This window comes from Filicampus tigris, chromosome 7 (genome assembly GCF_054856515.1).
Source record: "Filicampus tigris isolate MCC_2025a chromosome 7, RoL_Ftig_1.0, whole genome shotgun sequence".
Classification (NCBI taxonomy): domain Eukaryota; kingdom Metazoa; phylum Chordata; class Actinopteri; order Syngnathiformes; family Syngnathidae; genus Filicampus; species Filicampus tigris.
In genome coordinates this window covers 5786143-5807016 of record NC_141223.1, presented here as the reverse complement: position 1 = coordinate 5807016, position 20874 = coordinate 5786143, and the positions used below count along the sequence as shown (strand labels likewise).

At 40.8% G+C, this 20874-nt stretch overlaps 1 pseudogene across 1 annotated transcript; it reads left to right on the top strand.

Annotated features, from left to right (window-relative positions):
- The first annotated feature begins 2451 nt into the window (after positions 1-2451).
- On the top strand, positions 2452-15978 carry LOC147144540 (protein TUNAR pseudogene; annotated as a pseudogene). Its single transcript, XR_015087480.1, has 3 exons — positions 2452-2562; positions 3016-4945; positions 13932-15978. The product of XR_015087480.1 is annotated as a protein TUNAR pseudogene (transcript).
- Positions 15979-20874: the final 4896 nt, after the last annotated feature.

The window sequence follows — 20874 nt, the reverse complement described above, 5'->3', positions numbered from 1 at the left end:
TCCCCATGAGCCAAAATAACTTGGAGAAACATCCTGCAGTCTCGGACAACAACGCATGGGAGAGCCACAACATCTGTAACTGCACCCGTGTGTATTGACCCAGATTCCTACTTGGGGATTTGTTCTGTGAATGAATATTCACAGAGATGCATGCGTTTGATTTTTAGAATTCATTTCCCAGCCTTTGTCCTCCTTTATATGCATGTTTAGCACGCAAATGTTGCATTGGATAATTCCAGATGAGCGGTCTTTATATTTTTAATATCTAATAGAGGATGGTGAGGAAAGAAGCGGAATTATTGGCATTATTATTATCACCACTGTCTGAGTGTCATCTGTGAAGCGGCTATGAGTGGCTCATTTCATTTCCATTTTGTGTGCACTATGCTTGCTGGTATGAAATAAATATTTTTTGTGTTCAGGTTTTAGCCGTTGGACATTTTATTATCTAGGCTTGGCCAGTCATTGGCTCCTATTGGCGATTACCGTGGTTCTTAAACATACAGTAGGTGGCATCAAATTAAACTGCACTAATAACTAACCACCAGAGGGTGCTGGGACTGCACAAATGGAAAACAACTTGGGCTTTTAAACAGATTTGCTGCTATTAATATCGTGACATGACGACGACGATATATTGTGGCAATCGCGATATCGCAATGTTGCAGATATTGCGACATTCCGACATGTGTATGGGCATAAGGAGATAAAAGATAGTAAGTAAAAGTAAATTTAACAATTTGTATTCATTCACATACATTTCTGGTAAAACATCACTCAGCTAGAAAAAAACCGTTCACTCTCTCTTTCTCTCAGTCACTCACTCACTGACTGACTGACTCACTTGCACACAAACACACACACTGGTTGGCTGGCTGCACAGATGGTGCAGTATTGGGTGATGCTTGAGGCTAGTGGTACTGTTGTGACCAACACATGGAAATGCACAATTCAAAGACAAATATACAAAAGCACTTATGCACATGCATGCATGCATCCACATAAACACAGACACATCCCCCCCCCCCACCACCACCACCATACACACACACAGGTCAGAGAAGCCAAACGGAGCTGATATTTCATTTAAGTGTTCAATGATTCAGTCAATCTTTGTCACACATTATTTCAATTTTAAATGAGAATATTCTTCAACTGTAGTGTGTGTTTGCGCGTGTGTGTATGCCATATGATGACTCACTACATCACAATGGGGGTCTACGTGTCTCGCTTTATTCTTTCAATGATTTACAGCTGTGGTCTTAAGGCCCTGATACACCAAAACGACGTCGGAGCTCGTTAAGCGTCGTTGCGTCTTTAAGCGCCGTCTGATTAGTGTAGTGGCCACCATCGTAGTGTCGTAACCGGTCTGTAAGCGTCTTGGGGGCGTTTACGCATGTTGAATCGGCGTCGCCAGTCGTGACATTTGGTCACTCTGATTGGCTGTTAGCTAGCAAATCAGCGCGCGGAGCACCAACGTGAAGTGATAAAGGCGGAAAAACAGTGAACACGCCTCCGCTGCCTTAAACTTCTTACAAGTACAAGAGCGAGGATTGACAATGTAAGTATTTCACAATGCCGCGTCCAGAAGGTGATGGCAGTTCGCGTGGGAGTTCATCGAGAGCGAAGAATGTAGCCGAATGAATTGTTTACGTTGTTATAATCAGCCCCCGGCCAACATCTTTCCAGTTGGAGTTTTCTAACCATGAGTAATGATGACTACCGCCGCCCGATGGTATGGAAGGGTATTACATCTTATGCATGCGCAGAAGGTAATGGTCAGCGTCGCTGTCTGTCGTTGCGGCGTGTGCTTTACCAGCGTGACGTGCCGACAGCCGGCCGGACGCCACAGGGGGTAAGCGTCTGTCACTGTCGGTGAACGTCGTTTTGGTGTATCGGGGCCTTTACGCCGCAGAAGAGCTTTTTTCATTAGCGATGCCGACGCAGAGAGGGATACAGCTTGCTCAGTTATGCATACTGTACATTAACATTACGAACATTTCACTTGCTCCATTCTCATTTTTCTCCAATGTTTTTGTTTTTGACCGCCAGATGGAGCAAGCGGCAGTCATGTTCACCCTGCATGCATAAACTACATTGTGAATGTATTGGGCGTGGTTAATTCATGTGACAGGATTGTGAATGGTGTTCACATGTTCAGAAAGCTTTCCACTTTTGGAGCCTGTCGCTGCTGTTCTAGAAGCTTCCTCGTTTGCAGGAAGGGGCGGGTGGAATAATCAAGCCAAAAGGGCGGGCAAAGTGTTTGTAGACCGGTTGAGGCTGGGTTGTGATCAAGGAGGGACAGAGGGTGCAGGGAAGACAAATCAAAGGTGACGGAGGACGGATGGATGGAGGGGAGCGAAAATAAAGGCACAGCAGGGCAAATATGGGATGTGCGGGGTTGAAAGTGAGGGAGGGGGAACTGTCGAGGGGAGGGTGGGCAGCGGAATCAGGGAGAGGGATGCTGCAATTCAGAGATAGCACAGACTAAGGGCTGCGAGAGCAGACAGAAGGATGGAGAGAAGCGATGATGAAAGAAAGCATAACAGGACTCACATTCAGGTAACACATTCAATAAATTGATCCGTTACAAAAGTAGCTGAATACTTTGAACTGAGAAAGGCCTGAGGGGGTATTTTCTGGATTTGCTTGGGTGTCCAAAAGGCAGTCAAGCCTTTTAGCAATCCATCCATAACTCTTGTCATATGCCTCCATCTCTCCTTCTCCCATTTCACCTTCCAGACCGCTCTCCTTCCGCTGGCACCAAAGCTCCTCCTCTCTCTTCCCTTCAAACCCATTTTACAATCTCCTCAACATTCCACCCACACGAGCATGCCTCCTGCACCCTTGAATTCTCCCTCCCCTCCATATCTCCTCGCGAGTCACTTCCACAGATCCCGAGGGCATCGCTCTCTTTTCTTTTATTCATCTCCACATCCCTCAACTCTAATACATTGAGAGTCTCGCTGTTCATCGAGCGCTGATCACTGCTCTATCTTCTCTGTTTTCCCTAAGAGTGAAGCGGCACCGAAGGGATACTCGCTTTACTGAGCGCACACTCGAAGAGTGGACTAGAGAGGAGGAGACCACTTGTAATGCACCTGACGGGCTTAAAAACAACATCAAGAAACTGCATGAAACTGGTTCGGCATCGCGGCTCACGGCATGAAAAAAACATACTGAGCATTGCGGGCAAGTTCTTCGGAGGAGACTTAAAAAATGGGCAGTTATTAGCTCCTGGAATCAAAAAGGGAGGAGAGAGCAGTATGACTCACAGCAGCTCGAATACTGTGTGTTTTGTATGCAGGAGGGGGGCTCGAGTGAGATAGAGGAGAAATGAGAGAGACACGGGGAAAGAAATAGAGCAGACCTTAACAGACGTGAACGCTCATCAGACAGGGATGAAGAAGGAGGACGCAAGCGGCAGCCAGTGATTTCCAGACAGTGAGCCAAGTGAATCACCTTGCTCGAGGGCGAGGAAGGTGAAAGGTGGACGAGAGTTCAGAAAGTGGCGGGTTGAGCATGAGGGAAGGGTCACTGAAGATTCGCTGCCTGATGGACACTGGGAACAGGACTGCACAGGACAGGAAGGGCTGAAAGGTACTTAAGACTGACTGTTTTGCTCTGTGGAGAGACTGGATGAAGGGTCTCAAATGATCGAAAATGTGACATAAGGGGAACAAATCAGGCCACGGAGCAAAAATCCGCGCAGGAAGCAGAAGTTAAAAAAAAAAAAAAAAAAAAGAGACTAAATTAGAAATGCAGCAGATGAGAAAACATGTCAGTCTGCGCACCACGCCGAGGACAGCATGGAAACTTTAACTGTGACAACGACACAGCAAGAGATTCCCGTTAAATATTCATGCTGACAGGCCACTCTGGAAACAACTTGCTTCCTCCTCCGCAGAGGGAAAACAGGGAAAAGAAAACGTCTTTCATCATGTGGGATTTTTACACCAGGCAAGTCGGCAAGTGTGTCAGGTTATGCTGACATCTTGCAGCAAATTGAGACGGGACCACGTCGTACAAGCCGGGACGTGGCTTCCTGGAGGTGCTCGGCCAGGCGTGAGGAGAGGGGAATGACGACTGGCGGAAGACCTGAAGCTGTGACTGTCAGGAGGGAGCAAATAAACATTTGTGAGACCATTAAAATTACATGGGGACTGCAGCCATAGCTAGTCTATGCGAGTTAAATCTTGGCTTATAAAGACAATTGCATTTTGTATAAACCGTCTTGAAATTGACCTGGAGTTACTCATTTCTGTCAGATACATCATTTCTCATTTCCTCTTCAACTGAATATCACCTTTTGGACTTGCTCTGGAAAATGGCCTGATTTTCAAAATTTGTCCAGAGTTGGACTTCTTTTAAAGCTTGAGGAAGTACAGCACTTTTTTTATGTACGTCAGAGGGTTTAGAATGTATGGGCTTTTTTTCTCCGTGGCTGAATAATCACTCATGATGGAGAACTTTCAGTTTTGATGGGCCTTTCTGTCATCAAAGCATTCGGACCTGCTCTGACCTGAATATCAAATTCCTCAAAACACCACAACACAAAAGCAAGACGGCCTCTCGTCTTCAAGCCGTAGAAAGACCAACTCGGTGTTTGCGAATGTTTGTGCAAGGACTATCGAGGAGCTCTGCTATACATGCTTGAGTGATGTTGTTGTGTGTGCCAACCGAGCTTTGAAGCCAGCTGTGTCTGAACACCCCCCCCCCACCCCCCCTTCTCCCAAATGTCCCCCGGAGCTTGCATGTGTTGCTTGGATTCTGCCCACTAGCAACAGAGCTGGACCTGAACAGCGCAGGTGAGCGGGGGCACTGGGTGGAAGAGAGTAGGAAGGAGAAAGGAACCAACAGGCAAAAGGATGGGAAAAAACTGACATCATGCTCGGATAAACAGAAGAAAGAAACGAGTTTCTGGCTGCCCCGGGTGCAATGTGTGGTGAGTACACATTTGTGTGTGTGACACATGAATGACAATCACATTTCCTCAGGATGTTGGTCAAAGCCAAAGGTGAAAGACACAGCGCTTCGTCTACTTTCATTGGTAAACATATCGATCGTAATGTTCATGTGATGCAGGTCCACAGAAAGGTTAGATTCATTCAAAATTGATCATTGTTGTCGCTGGACATTTGTCACTGTTAACTAAAAAAGCAGACAAAATATATAAAAACACCCCTCAGTATGAAGTAGTGGAGTTGTACATCACTGCAAACAACCTAAATGATCAATTTGCTTCCCAATAAAATCTGATATTGAATCGCATGAGCGCTGCAATGGCAGCGATAATCAATGAAGGTGCAGTTTTTCATTGTCATTGGTGTGTACCTGATATGTCATATAGTGTTAAGCTTCTCTGCCATTTTTCAATTTAATCTCAGTTTTAGTCCAGTTTCAATCGCGCTTGTTAGTTTTCAGCAAATGTAGTCAACCTCATCCTGTTTTTATTAAGCCAAGTTTTAGTCAACTATAGGTTGAGCGTTTTAGTCTTTATTTTAGTCCAAGAAAACCTTATCCGTCTAATTTTAGTCAATAAAAACTGGCAACATTTTAGTCAGGACAATCATTTTATCCTTTTATATTTTTTGTCCGCAGATATTCACCCTTTACATGTTCATAGTTCATACACATATTTCAGGTATGGTTAAAGTTGTTTTGAGTTATGCGTGGAGTAATATTTTTACTTTATTTTATCTAGATGAATTGCTTCAGTTTATTTTAGTTTTAAGTATGCCTCCATGTATAGCTGCCCAGTGATCTATAGTTCGCTTGCAGCTCCTTAATTAGCTCTTCTGTCTGTTCTTTCGTTTTTAGCCATCTCTGGGGGCGGCCATTTTGTCACTTCCGTCGACTGAAAATGACATCACAACTACTCAGGGCTCAGGTAACGACCAATCACGGCTGACCTGTTTTCTGAAGCTGAGCCATGATTGGTCGTTACCTGAGCCCTGAAGCAGTTGTGATGTCATTTTCAGTAGACAGAAGTGACAAAATAGCCGCCCCCTGAGTTGGCTAAAAAGTGGTGGATTTTGCTGCTTAACTCATACTCCACAAACGCAATATTAATCAGAATGCCTTGTTTTAACTAGTGGGCCTGCTGGGAACATATTCTTGAAAAAAAAAGTGTTTTGGTTGATTTCACCTTTAACTAATCTCGCAATCCAACTGAAACCATAGTTGCCCGACCACTATAGTGTATCTAAGTTATGACAAATTCAATTTCACACACAATAACATCAACAAGTGTTGACTATCGCTAACTTCTACAAGCTATTAAGTTAGCCAGCATCGGTTTAGCATGATTGATGGAGCATTATAGCCGTTGGTTTAATGTTACATTTTAAACAAACAATCACCACCAAACTTTTTGTTAACTGACCACAATGTCTTTGTGGTGCGTGTAAAGTTCAGGGTTGTTGTTTTTTTGTCCCAGCTATCTTGTGCACAAATTCCTTCCCTTAGATGAAAATCAAGCGTAAGTTGTTGTTTTTTTTCCTCCATTTAAATGTACTCGCCACCTAGCGTTATTTTGCCATGAATGACGCAAGAACTTGGTCGAGAGAGCTGTAATCAACGCCCATAAATCATACACATGCATTAATTGTGTCTCGTCTTTGCTCGTGAACTAAAATGTCCAAAACTTTAGCCCAGTTTTTATTCAATGAACTACAGTTTCGTCTCGTCTTCATAAGTCCACGAAAATGCCTGTTGATTTAGTCCCAGTTAATGTTTATTAATGGGGGTTCTAGTTTTGTCTCGTCTATTTTTCGACTGGTGAAAAATTAACGTTGATGAAAATATTTCCGTCTAGTTTTCATTCACGGAATGAACACTAATGTCATATCGCAACGCCTGCTGTGACAGAGGTCAGCGTATCTGATGTTAGTTCCAGTTTCCCGACAATATCGCTTATATGGACACAGACGTTCCTGAAAGATGGTCACAGTGGTTTTTATCATTACGGATGTTATAAGCAATGTGGTCAAATCCACTGTGTTATTAACATAATTTTTTTTCAAGAATATAAGTATAGCACTACTAGATAAAAATACCCTTTTGGGACATTTCACGGTTTTAAACCAAAGAATGGTTCAGGGATTCAGGACAGATCAATTTGACCTCATCAACAATTTAAAACATGTTGAAGTTCTAAGATTCTCGCTCTTTAGCTCGAAACATTGCACTGGTAGCAATGGACTGGTTGCAAATAAACACCTCATCCCTCATACACTGTAGATACGTGATGTCTCCTCTTTGCTGAAACACACACAGTGCATACGTGTATACTCTCTCTGTCATTCTCGTTCATCCTCTCGCGCACGCTTGCATACTCACACTGTAACAACACATACACACGCACATGCACGCAAACATAGGGGTGGTGGGTAGCTGAGTTGTGGCTGAGGAGAAGTGACAGTCCTTTCATGGCCGCCGGCCTCGTACTCTAGCAGCGTCGGCTTGTCGTGCTCATAATGAGGTTGTGGAACGTTCTAAGTGTCATATGAATATGGACCCCACACCATCACTTTGTGCGCCATTGTAGCTGCCCAATGAGAGGATAAGAAGATAATGGAAATAAAATGTTCTTTTTATAAATGGAGGTCGTATTTGGTAATATGCAGAGCTGGGCATATCGCCTATGTGACAAACCGGTCTGCCTATTCGCCTATGATAGCCCATTTTTTCCTGTCTATGTAATCGTCTATTTTCGGGGGGTTTGCTGGTGATAGTTTGTCATAGTTTGTCATATATATATATATATATATATATATATGACAACTCAAATTTTATTCGATACTTTTTGCATGAATTTTCTGGAATTGCTGGTGGAAATATCTCAATGTCATATGCTGATAAGGGTGCATGCGTTATGGGGGTGCTGGAATAAGCTATTGTCAACCTTTTTAATCAAGAGGAGAGCCGTGTCTGTATGCTCAGCATCACTTCCAACATGTTCCCAGTGGGTGTTAGGACTATCAATTGTCACAAGGGCACTGCGTTGAGGAGTTCAGGAACGCATTCTCCTAATTGGAGATGAGGAGGCGCATGTGTGGTCTTCCTCATCACATTGAAATATGATAGGAGTCAGCAACTCCCAAAAATAGGCCACCGTTCTCTGCGGGTGGATGGCTCTCTCGGTTATGGAAAGGGGTTACCACCTCACACGAAGTAATTTCTGGTATGATTCACTTCAACGTTGCATTTTCTTGGTGAGATTCAGACGAATCTGAGACAGTCTCGCCATTTTCGAGAGTTAGGCATTCCGTCAATACTGATGGACGCTGAATCCCTGTGCCAGACGAGGTGGGCGCACAGCGCATAATAAATAATCGGCCGTAGCATAGGAAGGTAGGAGCCTGTCTTTGACGCGGGTCAGGTTACATCCTTTCCGTTTAAATTGATAAATAAATAAATAAATGAATAAGTAAATATCCAAGTCTGAAAATTTTACAACCATAGGCAACTGATCTGGGGTTTCACTCAATAGCAACGGGACGGCCCAGTCAACGACTTGACGTCACCTCCGTTCCTAACATGGCGCCTTGCATTAAAATGAACCCGAGGGATTGTTTTGGCAAACACAAGGCTAGGACACAAAAATGGGGGCACCAGATATTTATCAAACTTTGAAATGACACTTCACTGAATGACGATATATTAGTCTTTGTTTGTCAAAGCGTGAAGGCAACAAAACCTGTATTGCTATAGCGTACGCAAGTGCATTTTGAAATTGTCATTCAGAGTGTGTCGCAGCAGAAACATTGTTGAAATTTCCTGACGAATAGGCTGCTTCATCACTTGTGAAGCCGGATAAAGCAAACCTCATAAAGCAAATGTGAAACACATATACATATATACAGTGTATCTGCAAATGCAATTCTTCATGCAATAACACACACACAGTAGTACGCCATTAAGGCAATACTCGTGTAAGTTCACAATTTTCATCACTCTGTAAGGTGCTGTAACTCATTCTTTATTTATTGCATGCCCTTGTTTGTCATGAGCAATGGCCTGAAGGAATTTTTTGCTTATCTTTTCATGTCTATTTGAGCTTTTCGTAGTCCTCGCATCCTCCGCGTGTGCATCTCATCGGCTCCTGTTTCTGTTTTGATATTACTAGGAGATTAGCTTGAAAGTGACTCTGACTTTGACTGTAATGCATGCTTCATTGCGGATGCACCGTCTGTTGGGAATTCACATCACAACCTATATGAATTCATTTGACAGTCAACTAAGCAGAGCAGCAATCTTCAGTTGAACTGATGAATATTAAGCACGAGTTTAATCAGACCTCGCATTGCTCATTCAGTGGGAAAACCTCTTTTGTTATTTTGCACTTAGCACCCTATTTGATCAGTCAAATAGCATAAATACAGTATCTGCTTTTGTGTGAAGTGTTTAATATTCAATATGGTACAATATGCGGAGGCATCAACAGATTCTGTTCATACAATACTTCCAACATGTTGGGATTAAAACTACGTATGCCAGTCTTCCACATAATTGTCATTTGATGCAGAAGCAAACATCAGCAAAACGTATCACGGTTAAGAAGACTAGAGATGGACCGATATGATTTTTTAGGGGCCGATACCGATTATTAGTGATCAACATTTTGAAAAATTAAAAACTCCAGCACTTGACTTAGTTTAAATGTCTTTAAGCACCTGTATATTAAAAAAACTTTCGTGATTTACCACATTTTAAAGCTTTTTTGGATCTTAGAAAATAGACAACTTTGTTTTACAAGTCTAACAAAAAGTGCCGGGAGCTCCCAGGCTCGGATGCGTCTTATAGTTCAATAAAAACAAACATCTCCTTAAAGTTTACAACAGTAAATTGTTTTCTAAAAATCCACTGTAACTGAAATGTTTCTCTTTCAAACATCTTTGTTTTAAAGTTCAAAAAGAGAAAAGTACATCCTCAACGCAGCTAATAGCCAGAAAAATAATCTCATCAACACGGCTTTGTCTTCTCTCCATTGCTTTTTGTGGGTGTTCTGGCTTCCTGTGGAAGCAGAAAGTGACACTTTTTGCTCTAAATGCATGTGACAGGACTTTCACATCCAGTACTTTGCCGTCAATTTTTGCACCATGTACAGCATTACTTTGTATGGAGCGGTGGTTGTTTTAAAGTGCTCTATAAAAAAAAAAGTTGAGTCGAGAGAGAGAGAGAGAGAGAGAGAGAGAGAGAGAGAGAGAGAGAGAGAGAGAGAGAGAGAGAGAGAGAGAGAGAGAGAGAGAGAGTGAGAGAGAGAGAGAGAGAGAGAGAGAGAGAGAGAGAACCATGCTGCAGCAAGCGGCAATAAACCAGCTTTTAATTTATCGGCCTTAAAATAAATTAAAAAAGGCCAATAATCGCCAAAATGCCAAATATCGGATTTGATAATCATCCCGGCCGATAATCGGTCTATCTCTAAACAAGACCGTCACCTTCGATTTGTTTTCTGTCTGTTGTGTATCGCTGTGCTTTAATGACATGGGAAGGTGTTAGAATTGCTGAAATGGAAGGGTTGCATTCAAATATTAACTTGAATTGACTTTATGCGCTGAGCAGCTTCCGCTCATTCAGATGTATGACCTTGAAAGAGGGAAGGCGGTGGACAGGGATGAGTTAGTGTGCAGTATGAGTGAGCGCTTCTTCTTGGAAAACCATTTATTAATAATGATTTATTTGGAGTAGCAGGCTTAACATCTGCGCGATTAATCATTCTGAAGCAAGTGCACTGACTCCGCCTTTTTACACATAATTAATAAACTCGCATACGCAAATACTGAAATGTAAACACTACACCACACACGTTAAACTGATTTTATAGTGGTACAATCTATGCACAATGCTTTTGTTTATGCAATATATCACTATTGCCAATTTTGAGCGCGTGCTCTTCCTATGACTTTTAAGGTGTGCGCTGCATTTTTTGTAGCTGGGTTGGAAATAATTAAATTACAGTGCGAATGACCGAGATCCATCAAAAGACAATGCTATGCCCGTGTGCTTACTCCACAACCTTTTGTCCATCTTAACCATTCACATATTGTCTGGCTTTGATTTTACAAGGGATGTCACAATATCGTGATATCGCGATATTAAAATTTTCCACGGTGTATCGTAGTCATGTCACGATATTCATAGCAGGAAATATGTTTAGAGGGCCAAGTAGTTTTCTATTTGTGCAGTTTTAGCACCCTCTGGTAATTTGATGCATGTTTTTGCCACCAAAAATGGATGGATGGATGGATTTTTAAGGCCAACGCCAATTGCCAGATGAAGAGGAACATAACACATTTCAGTTAATCCACAAATTGATCCGATTCACAATGTGTACGTGCATAAGCAAGTAAGGGCCTCAATATTAGGTGTTCGGTCATTGTAGGTCATTTATATACATTGAGGTTAATGTTAACTGTACTATTTGAACCATTTGTATTATTAGGACCACATCTAATAAGTAATGTGGCAAATCATTTACATGCAACTGCTCATGTTTATTATTAAGACTATTTATTTTTGAAAGCTGCTATGTACAAAAACAGAACACTGCGATGTTATTTTTTTTAATATGAGCTCTTTTTTTTGTTAACAATATCGCAAGCTTTTAGACAGTATTGTGAGCTTTTTATATATCACCAACCTCTCCACAATATCGTGATAATCATCGTATAGCGAGGTTCATATCGTGACATTTAGATATCGCTAGATTTCACTGTGTGAAGAAACTCAAAAGAAACCAGTAGGAATTGTATCAATGTTACAAGCCTACCAAATGAACTTAAAGAAACGTAGAAAGTTGCTACTTACCTTTCAAATATATACAACAACTATTCTCAAGGGTTACCACCAGACCGTCTAATGTTTTACAATATTCATCAAGAGGGTTTAAAGAAAACGAAAAGCCACAAATTAACCGCATGTTTTTTTTTTTTTTTAATGAAATGCATCATTTATGCATGATGTCATCCTCAAGATAAATGCATAAAGATGAACCAGTAACGTGTGTGTCGCTTTCCAGCCAAGAGATAAACTGTGAATCAATTCCTAAACCTGACACCAGTGGCTAGCTATTAAAAGCCTACATTGGGAAGGGAAGGGGCAACTGAGTATAACAACTTATTACTTCTAGATAAGTAAACGGAAGACATCAGTGAAGGCACTCAATAAATGAAAGCCTCCCCGCACTCATTGGAGATGAATGTGGGCGGCTGTAATATTTAATTTAAATATCATTTTTGTGTGGTTTTCCTGGGACATCACTTTGTATAACATGTTGGCTTGATTTAGCTTGCCAGCCTTGTACTTGCACAACAATAGGAACATGCCTCGCCTTGTAATTGTGCACATTGTGTGTCCGAGTCTGTATTGGTCAATAAGCGGCAGTGGTTGAATTATTGACTGTACTGGGTGAGGCAATTGACTACTGGATCTGATGGCACAGCTCAATACAGTCTGCCTTTTTGCGCCTAGAAGTCATTCTTATCTTAGCTGACACACACACACAGTACTGTCAATAGCTTTAATCTCCTTTTCGCCTTTTCACACCTAAACTGTCTCTAAAGACCGCATGAGTCCCTGATCAGCATACAACTTTAATTTTTTAACAGATGTAAAACTGATTTCGCATCTTCCCCAAGGCTTAGCGACAAAGGAAAAAAGGAGACTAAGAAAGGAGAACAATGGAAAACAAAAAAGTTTACAAGACTGGATGTTTTGATTGAAATCTATCCACCCTTTGCATCCATCTCCCATTTATCTCACTTATCCTGTGCAGGAGATTGGGGGGACTAGAGCCTATCCCGGTTGAAGGCTCGAGGCGTGTGACAGCCAAGACAGATTACCAGTCAATCACATAGGCAGACAACCATTTACACTCACTCACACAACTATGGGCAATTTAAAGTCACTCAAAAACACAGAAAGGGGAAATGTATTTAACTTTTAAGATATTGTGGGCGGCAGAGCGGACGAGTGGTTCACAAGGACACTTCAGAGTTTCACTTGAGGTTGGGGGCTCGAATCCGTGGTTCCAGCCTTTCTGTGCGAGTTTGAACGCCCTATGTGCTTCATCGATTGATCATCGATTCATCATTTAGAGACCTTGTTTAATTTAAAATTGTCAAAATCCTCTAGATTTCTATCAATAAACAGTAAGTATTCTCAAAATTCTATAGTCCTCCATGAGTGGATCCTGAAAATCTTTCAGATTTATTTTTAATTTTTTTTCCCCAAAATGAGACACTTGCAACCATCTGCATTAACTGTGGAATACAATGGTCAACATTTTTGCCATTTTTTTCTGACATGTTACGGGCCAAGCCAGGAACTTAATCATAATTAATGTTCGCACATTTTCTGCACTGTCAATATGAAATAATGTCCTGTTTTTGACTAAAGGGATGGAAATTAAAAGATGTTATTAGAAAACCCAATCCACCGATTAATCGACAAAATAATGGGCCTATGATTCGATTATGAAAATAATTGTTACTTGAACGAAGGCTCCTTCGAATATAGATGTACATGGATCTACCGTACTCGTCGTAAGCGCAGTAATAAAACATGTTTGTGCCCTGCAATTGGCTGGCGACTAGTTCAGGGTGTACCTCGCCTCTTGTCCCCGCAGGAATCGGCTCTAGCACACCCTTGTGAGGATAAGCGCTATAGAAAATGGATGGATAAGACATGCTTTCACTTGTTTAGCTACATACGTTGACGATTATCTACAGCAGAACAGAGGTCATGCGACTACATTAACCAGTCAGAATCATCACGAAGCTGTCTAAAGCAGTCGCTTTCATGAAATACTTTGCTGGAAAAGTATTGATCCTGAAACAGCAACAGCATCCCGGTGTGTGTGAGTGTGAATCGTAATTGAATAAACCTGAATGCATTTCTCAGCCGCATGTGTGCTGTGTCTTCTCCAGGCGCGGTGCCCTGTGGCGGTGGGGTTCTGTGATGGTAACCATGATCCCCGGCAGCCACTATATCTGCAGCACTCACGCGAGAGAGGACGACTCCACGAACGATCGAGAGGAGCGGATTTTAGCCGTGCTCGGCATCATCGGAACCATTCTCAATCTTTTAGTAGTCATATTCGTCTACATCTACACCTCGGTCACTTAAGACCTTCAGACAGCCTTAAACAAGAATGACTGGCGTCCACCCAACGTCCCCGCCGCCATACATCTCTTCAAGTATTTATGTGCCGGGAGGGTTCGATCATTATGTGCTAAGATCGAAGGATCCTTGGCAGTGTGCACAGCTGAATTGGGGCCAACTGCGAGTGTATCAATCCACTGCTGGAAGAGTAGTCCTTCATTAACTGAAGACTGCTGCCAAATGTCCCGACAGAAAGGAGTTCTATGAGGCATTTTCTCTCCCTTCCTTCCCATATTGAACTTGTCATCTTAAGCCAGCCTCATGCCAAATCATTGCTGACACTGCCCGTACTCATGACTTGGCATTTCGAGAAAATGGGATTTTACCCGGTGGTGGATCATTTTACTGTGCTGTTTTTAATACCAGACTATAAAAGAAGCTTATGTGAGTGTTTTTGTTCATAAGGTGGGCTTTATTTCACTGCCAGGTGAATATTCACCCATACGGACTAAACAGAGGTAGCAAACTGACTAATAAGGCCACTAAGAACTATTGACTGAAGGACTTTGGTGCCTCTCCTTAAAAGTTGTAACTTAAGGCATTAACCTTATTACATAATATCAGTTGCTGTAGTTAGCACTGCAGCATTTAAAAAAAAACATTTCCATGGACCTAACGTGTCCATACCTGAGCACACCAGAGGAGAGATTCCTGGCAGTGCTCGGGGTCATCGGCATCATGCTCAATCTCTTGCTGCTCGCCTTTGTCTACATCTACACATCCATTTGAGAAAACTGCTTGTAATACACCACATTGTAAGAAGGCATATTTCCTGTGGACATGTAAATACCCTTGAGCTAATAGTGGGTTTCATATCTATATTACATGTATCTGAAAACGAGATATTCACGTCCTCTCGACTTATATGACATTTTGACTGAAGTTTCGCACCCTTGCATAAATCCAGCGCAGTCGAGATGAACATCATGACATGTTTACTTAAGCTTGCTTTGACGCAACCTTAGCGCTGCTCTAAGCAAGCTGACGGATGTAATTAAATTAATGTTGTTTGCGCTATATGCTTTCTCATGTCCAAAGTATCAAACACGAAGATAGGGTGTTGACAAGTCAGCGTGCGCAGCAGCGCATCATGAGAGCAAAGATCCCGCGACGGACGCTCAGTGTCATAGAATAATGCTTTCTTTCCTGTTGCTGCACCTCTTTGATTGGATCTGTAAGGATGTCATGGAGCACTGTCAGGGGGGGAAACGTTTGAAAACGAGACAATGTCACACAAATCAAGACCGTGCGATGATGCAACACGACTTAAATGCGCAGGATGTTTGTAAAGGAAATGAGCAGAAGCGGTGGGCATTATCTGACAGAAGAGGGCCTAAAGCATCTGTGCATGGTTTGTTAATACAGGAAGATACCAAAAACCTTCTGCAAGTGAGTTCCGGCTTTTCCACTGAAGGTGCATGTCAGTGTGGATATGGTTCGGGGTACTGTGCAATCAAGGGAGGAGAAAATGCACATCCCAAGAGAGCAGGAAGGACAGGTCTGAATCTACATCTGATCCTCATCGTTCTCTTCTTTACCAACAAGCTAAAACCAGAGAAGACATAAAAGCAACGGGAGCCACATGAATCTCTGCTGCAAAGCACATTGATTTTATATTGCTATCCTCAGTATAGGATGTCCTCAAATTACTAAGTACGCGACCTATGACGTTTCGCTTGAGCGGACAGAGTTGCTCCGGCATTTGAATAACCCACTGTGTGTGGCGACACACGGCGTCATGAGTCAAATGGACGCCATTTCCGCTTGTTACTTTCAACTGTCAATAAAATACTTGATATTCATGTCACTCACCACATGAATGAAGCAGTCGGGTTTCTCCTCGCTCCAAGAGTGTGCTTTTGTGCTGCGTTTCTGAGCTTGTTTACCTCTGCTTGTGTATTTGCGATGGGTTTCACGACAAATATCGCACTTTCGCATACAAGCACTTCCTGTACTACAAAGACTAGCATTCCTTGCGGTAGTGAGCATGCGCAGTGTCTCGATCGTGTCTGCGCGTCGGCAGTATCTTTGATTTATGCGCTCTCCTCTCCATCCACTTCTCAGCAGTAATGCTTAGTACAGCATCTTATGCTTTTTATTCTAATGTGTTTTCGGTTTTTTTTATACAAAATGTTTTGACGTAAATTTTGACTTATCATTACAGCGAAAGAAGCATTGTGCCGTTATGCATCTGCATTATTGGATGATTACCTTCAGATATAATTAATTTTTTTTCAAGACAGAACGACTGAGTGCTGACACTGTGATTGCATCACTCTTGATTAGTGACACTGATATCGTCATACATGTGAGGAAAAGAAAAAATCAACACGCAGACATCGACACTCTCACAAATGAAAGTTACAAGAGCAATGCCACTACGTTGTATCATACCTCATACATTATAAAGTCCTCTTGAATAGTGATAAGATAATACATAACGCATCACGCAGCTCAGGCGGAGTTTTTACACTGACAAAAATGGTGTGTTGAATTATCTCCTGAAATATGTATTTAGTAGATGTACAGTCTACTTAAAAAAAACGTATCTGGATCCAGATGATTATATTTCGTGCAACCGCTTGAATGAAATAAAATTGAGTAAATTAAACAGAAACATTTTTCAGTGTACCGATTTGGCTTTTCAAAGGTCAACCCCCCAAAAATTCTGTGTGTGTTTGTTTGTATGTATGTATGTATGTATGTATGTATGTATGTATGTATGTATGTATGTATGTATGTATTTATTTATTTAATTCTTTTTAGAAAGAAACACATTGAATATTTTTCGTGGTAAGACTTTGAACCTACAAATGTTCACGTTCAAAAATGTCAATGTTTATCCTCACTACTTTTAGTGATGGATGATTAAGCCCTGTTTGTGAAGATCTCTAACAAGTCTATAGAACAACAATAAAATCACAGTAATTGCAATGCTCTTGTTACCAATGGTTACATGACCGAAATACTCATCACTAATTATTAACATTTTCCTTATATTAATGAGAATAATATTATGTTTAATTACTTTTTTTAATCACTCTTACTACCTTGGTTCAGGGTCTGCAATGTATATTAGGAATATATTATTCTTATTTGCTGCAGGAATTTGATGTTAACTCATTCACTGCCATTGAGGAATTTACTTGTCTTTTGACAGTCCAGCCATTCAATCCCAGGAATTTATCTATATATTTTTTTTCAAACTTTTTTCAAACGTTAGGATAAAATAGGGTCTGAAAATGTCTTAAATTTGTTAAGCTAAATTTGTTTTGGTCGAATTTGGTTGAGAAATTGTTTTAAAATTACAGACTCAAAGTTAGTAAAAGCAGAAAGCCTGGAGGACAGGTCCAGGCCATCTGTTGTGCCCACAGACACCACCACCACCAATGTACAAACCCACACGCGCACACACACACACACAAGCACGCATATGCAATATACACACACACACATACTGACTTTCAATGTAAAATAATGTTTTGTGTGTTCATGTTGGTGCCTAATTTTAATCACTCTACAAATGAATTTATGTTCACACCACTAATGGAAAGCGCCTTTGTTGCCACAGGAAAAACAGCTGCGCACACCTTGTACTGCACGCGCAAGAATTAAATATTAACATTAAACTGTTTGTTTCGACATTCTGCATTTGTATTCGGTCATTTTCCTTCTGAGTCTGAGCCTGTCAGCTACTATGTAATTAAATGTTCACTTTTTTATTTGATGATACATTACATGAATTGATTTTCAGATTGAGAGGGAATCTTGGACTAAGCCTGCTAAACTGTTTGTTTCTACATTCAGCATTTGCATTCGGAAATTTTCATTCTGAGACTGAGCCTGTCAGCAACTATGTAATTAAATGTGCACTTTTTTTTTTTTCAATGATGCATTACACAAATTGATTTTCAGCTTGAGAAAGAATCTTGGACTAAGCCTGCCTGAAACTGAAGGAAAAAAAACAGCAAAAAGAGAGTGCTGAAATTTTGCAATTGTTGATGAATATTGAGGAGAACTAAGTCATTGCGGGATTCATAGAAATAAAAAACATACATAAATAAAACAAAAGGAAAACAGGAAATGACTTTCACAAACCTATTAAAGAAACCTTCAGCCAGAGATTCAGCATGATGAGTCAGTTTCTTAACAACTTTAGTGCTAACTGGTTAAAGGTGTGGCCATGTATTTCCTCAGATATTAATAAAGTTATATTGTGTAAGAAAGCAAACTTTGTCATATATTATCTTTTTTTTTTCAAAATGAATACAATGGATTAGAAGGAACAGCAATTACACACATTTAACATTTTAGTTTATTAGTATATTTGTAGTTTATATATATATATATATATATATATATATATATATATATATATATATATATATATATATATATACACACACTGCACTTTCATTTCAAGTGAGACTAATTGACTTTTTAAGAGAAGATGATGTTCTCTTTTATAATCTCACACTCCAACAGTGGACATCAGTAATTTGTTATACTTTACATTGCAATAATAACACACACACACGTTACTTTGTATACGGTTTCTAGGTTGGATGAACGGTATTTCAAGTACGTGTATCACACCGTAATGGATTTTCTCTGTTTACTGTTTATGCACGTCATGCACGTCTTGAATTTCTTTGATATGATGCCGAGCTGGCTTTGATGAGTGTTTTTTTAAGAATTAAAACAAAAACAGCATTGAGCACTGTACTTAAAACACACATATGGCAAAAGAGTGCGCAAGTGCCCAGACTCGTTTTCCTGGTCACTTCACATATTTGCGCAGCCACTTGTTTTTTTTTTAGGCAGCATTGATAGAAGGGATACTTTGTGATGCTGTTTACTTGGCAAGCTGCCATGCATAGCAGAACAGAAAGGACAGAGGGAACTGAAAGGAACACAATAAGGCAAAGTCAAACAGACAAGGCAATTTCTTCCAAAACAGCATTATAATAATTATGAGACAAGTTTATGCATGCGCATTATTATTTAGTTGTTTTTTTTTTAGATTCATAACTCTGTAAGAAAATGTCACTAGCTCTTTTTTTTTCACCAGAGCCGCTTATCCCACCATTGCTAATGAAAAATCGCCACGGGCCGACATTATTCAACTGTGGAAAAGCATAGATTTGAAACATACAATAACAACTAGAACATAAAATATCAACATTTGTACTATTGTCATTATTATTATATTAACAGTGGTTTCACTATAATGACAGCTGTTATTTAAAACTGTAGCATTGTCTGTATGTGAATTGGTTGAATTGAATTTTCGTTGTTTCCTGGATTTTTACCTTTCTAGGCATTACTTCTGTGATGCTTCTGAATTCAGTGTTTTCATGAATGCACTAACAGTTTTAGCCACAGTAGCCACCCCCCCCCCTCCCCCCTCTAGTACCGTTGCTTTGGAAGACCTGTGCTGTTGTGTGCACCCATGCTCAGCCAGCCAGATAAACTAAGAGTGTATCCTCAGGCACTCCATGAGACAGCCAATGACCTGACTAATGTGGGTGAATGCCCTTCTCCCACACATCCACATACAAGCGTGCGCACACACAGTCTCACAAGCAAACAACACACGCACGCACGCACACACACACCAGCCTTTCGAAGCATAGATTTGACAAAATTGCACTGTTAAATTCAGGGTAACGACTCACTTTTCTTTGTGCACTACTGACTTTACGTTGTTATGTTTTCTGCTCTGTGTCTTCTTCCAATTTGTTCCTTTTTAGTCTTTTGTTAAGATGGCCAGCTCAAGCAAGAACCTCATTTTTAGCTTTTAGCCGTTAATATGTTTTCTGTAAACTGAAGCATACTGTAACACCTGTTATGAGACTCTCTCACAAGTCGCCTGAGCCTTGAAAGAAAATCTGCATAGATTCACAAACTTTTGCATGTTTGATATTCTTGCAGTCGTATCCAAATTCTAGCACACTAAAAAGATGCAGCACAATTATTTCGAGCAAAACTCGGGGCCGGGACTAGACAGGTATGTATGAGGCAGGTATTGACATATTTTGTATTTGACGGGGCAAGCAAGACATTATGACAGTAAAAAGTGGAGCAGAGGAGAGCGGCATGAGATAATAAAAATATGAGAAATATAACATATTTTGGGGGATTTACTTTAGGAGGGCACAACGTTTATTTGAGGGGGCCAGGCCCCCCCTTGCCCCTGCCTAGACCCTGGCAAAACCACTTCTCTCCCCAAACACATTTTCCGCTTTACACACATTTTGCAATTCAAATTGGCAAAGTCAAACAACAGATTCAAAAAAAACATATGGAGGGAAAAACTATGTCCATAAAACATGTAGGCAGATGTAACCAAATGTAACATTCCATATACCACTACCAACTATGGCGATGCTAATAAACATTAGAAAAATCTCACTAAGTGTGTCAATTACAGAGTTGATTTCACGGATATATTATTTTACACCAATCTAGTGTTTCGAAACTAATAAAATGTACCAAAAATTGTGTATCAGTTAATGATGGGATAATATATTCTCCATTCAAAAAGGTGACACGCACACTCGATAGTGTTTCTGATCAGTTCATTTCCTGTCTATTGGAGATTGCTCATACCCCAAATCCCACATGTGGAAATCGAATCCTGGCACATATTCGGCACTGCAGGGGTGATAATCACACACGTGCTGGTAGTAGATTCTCATTAAAAGA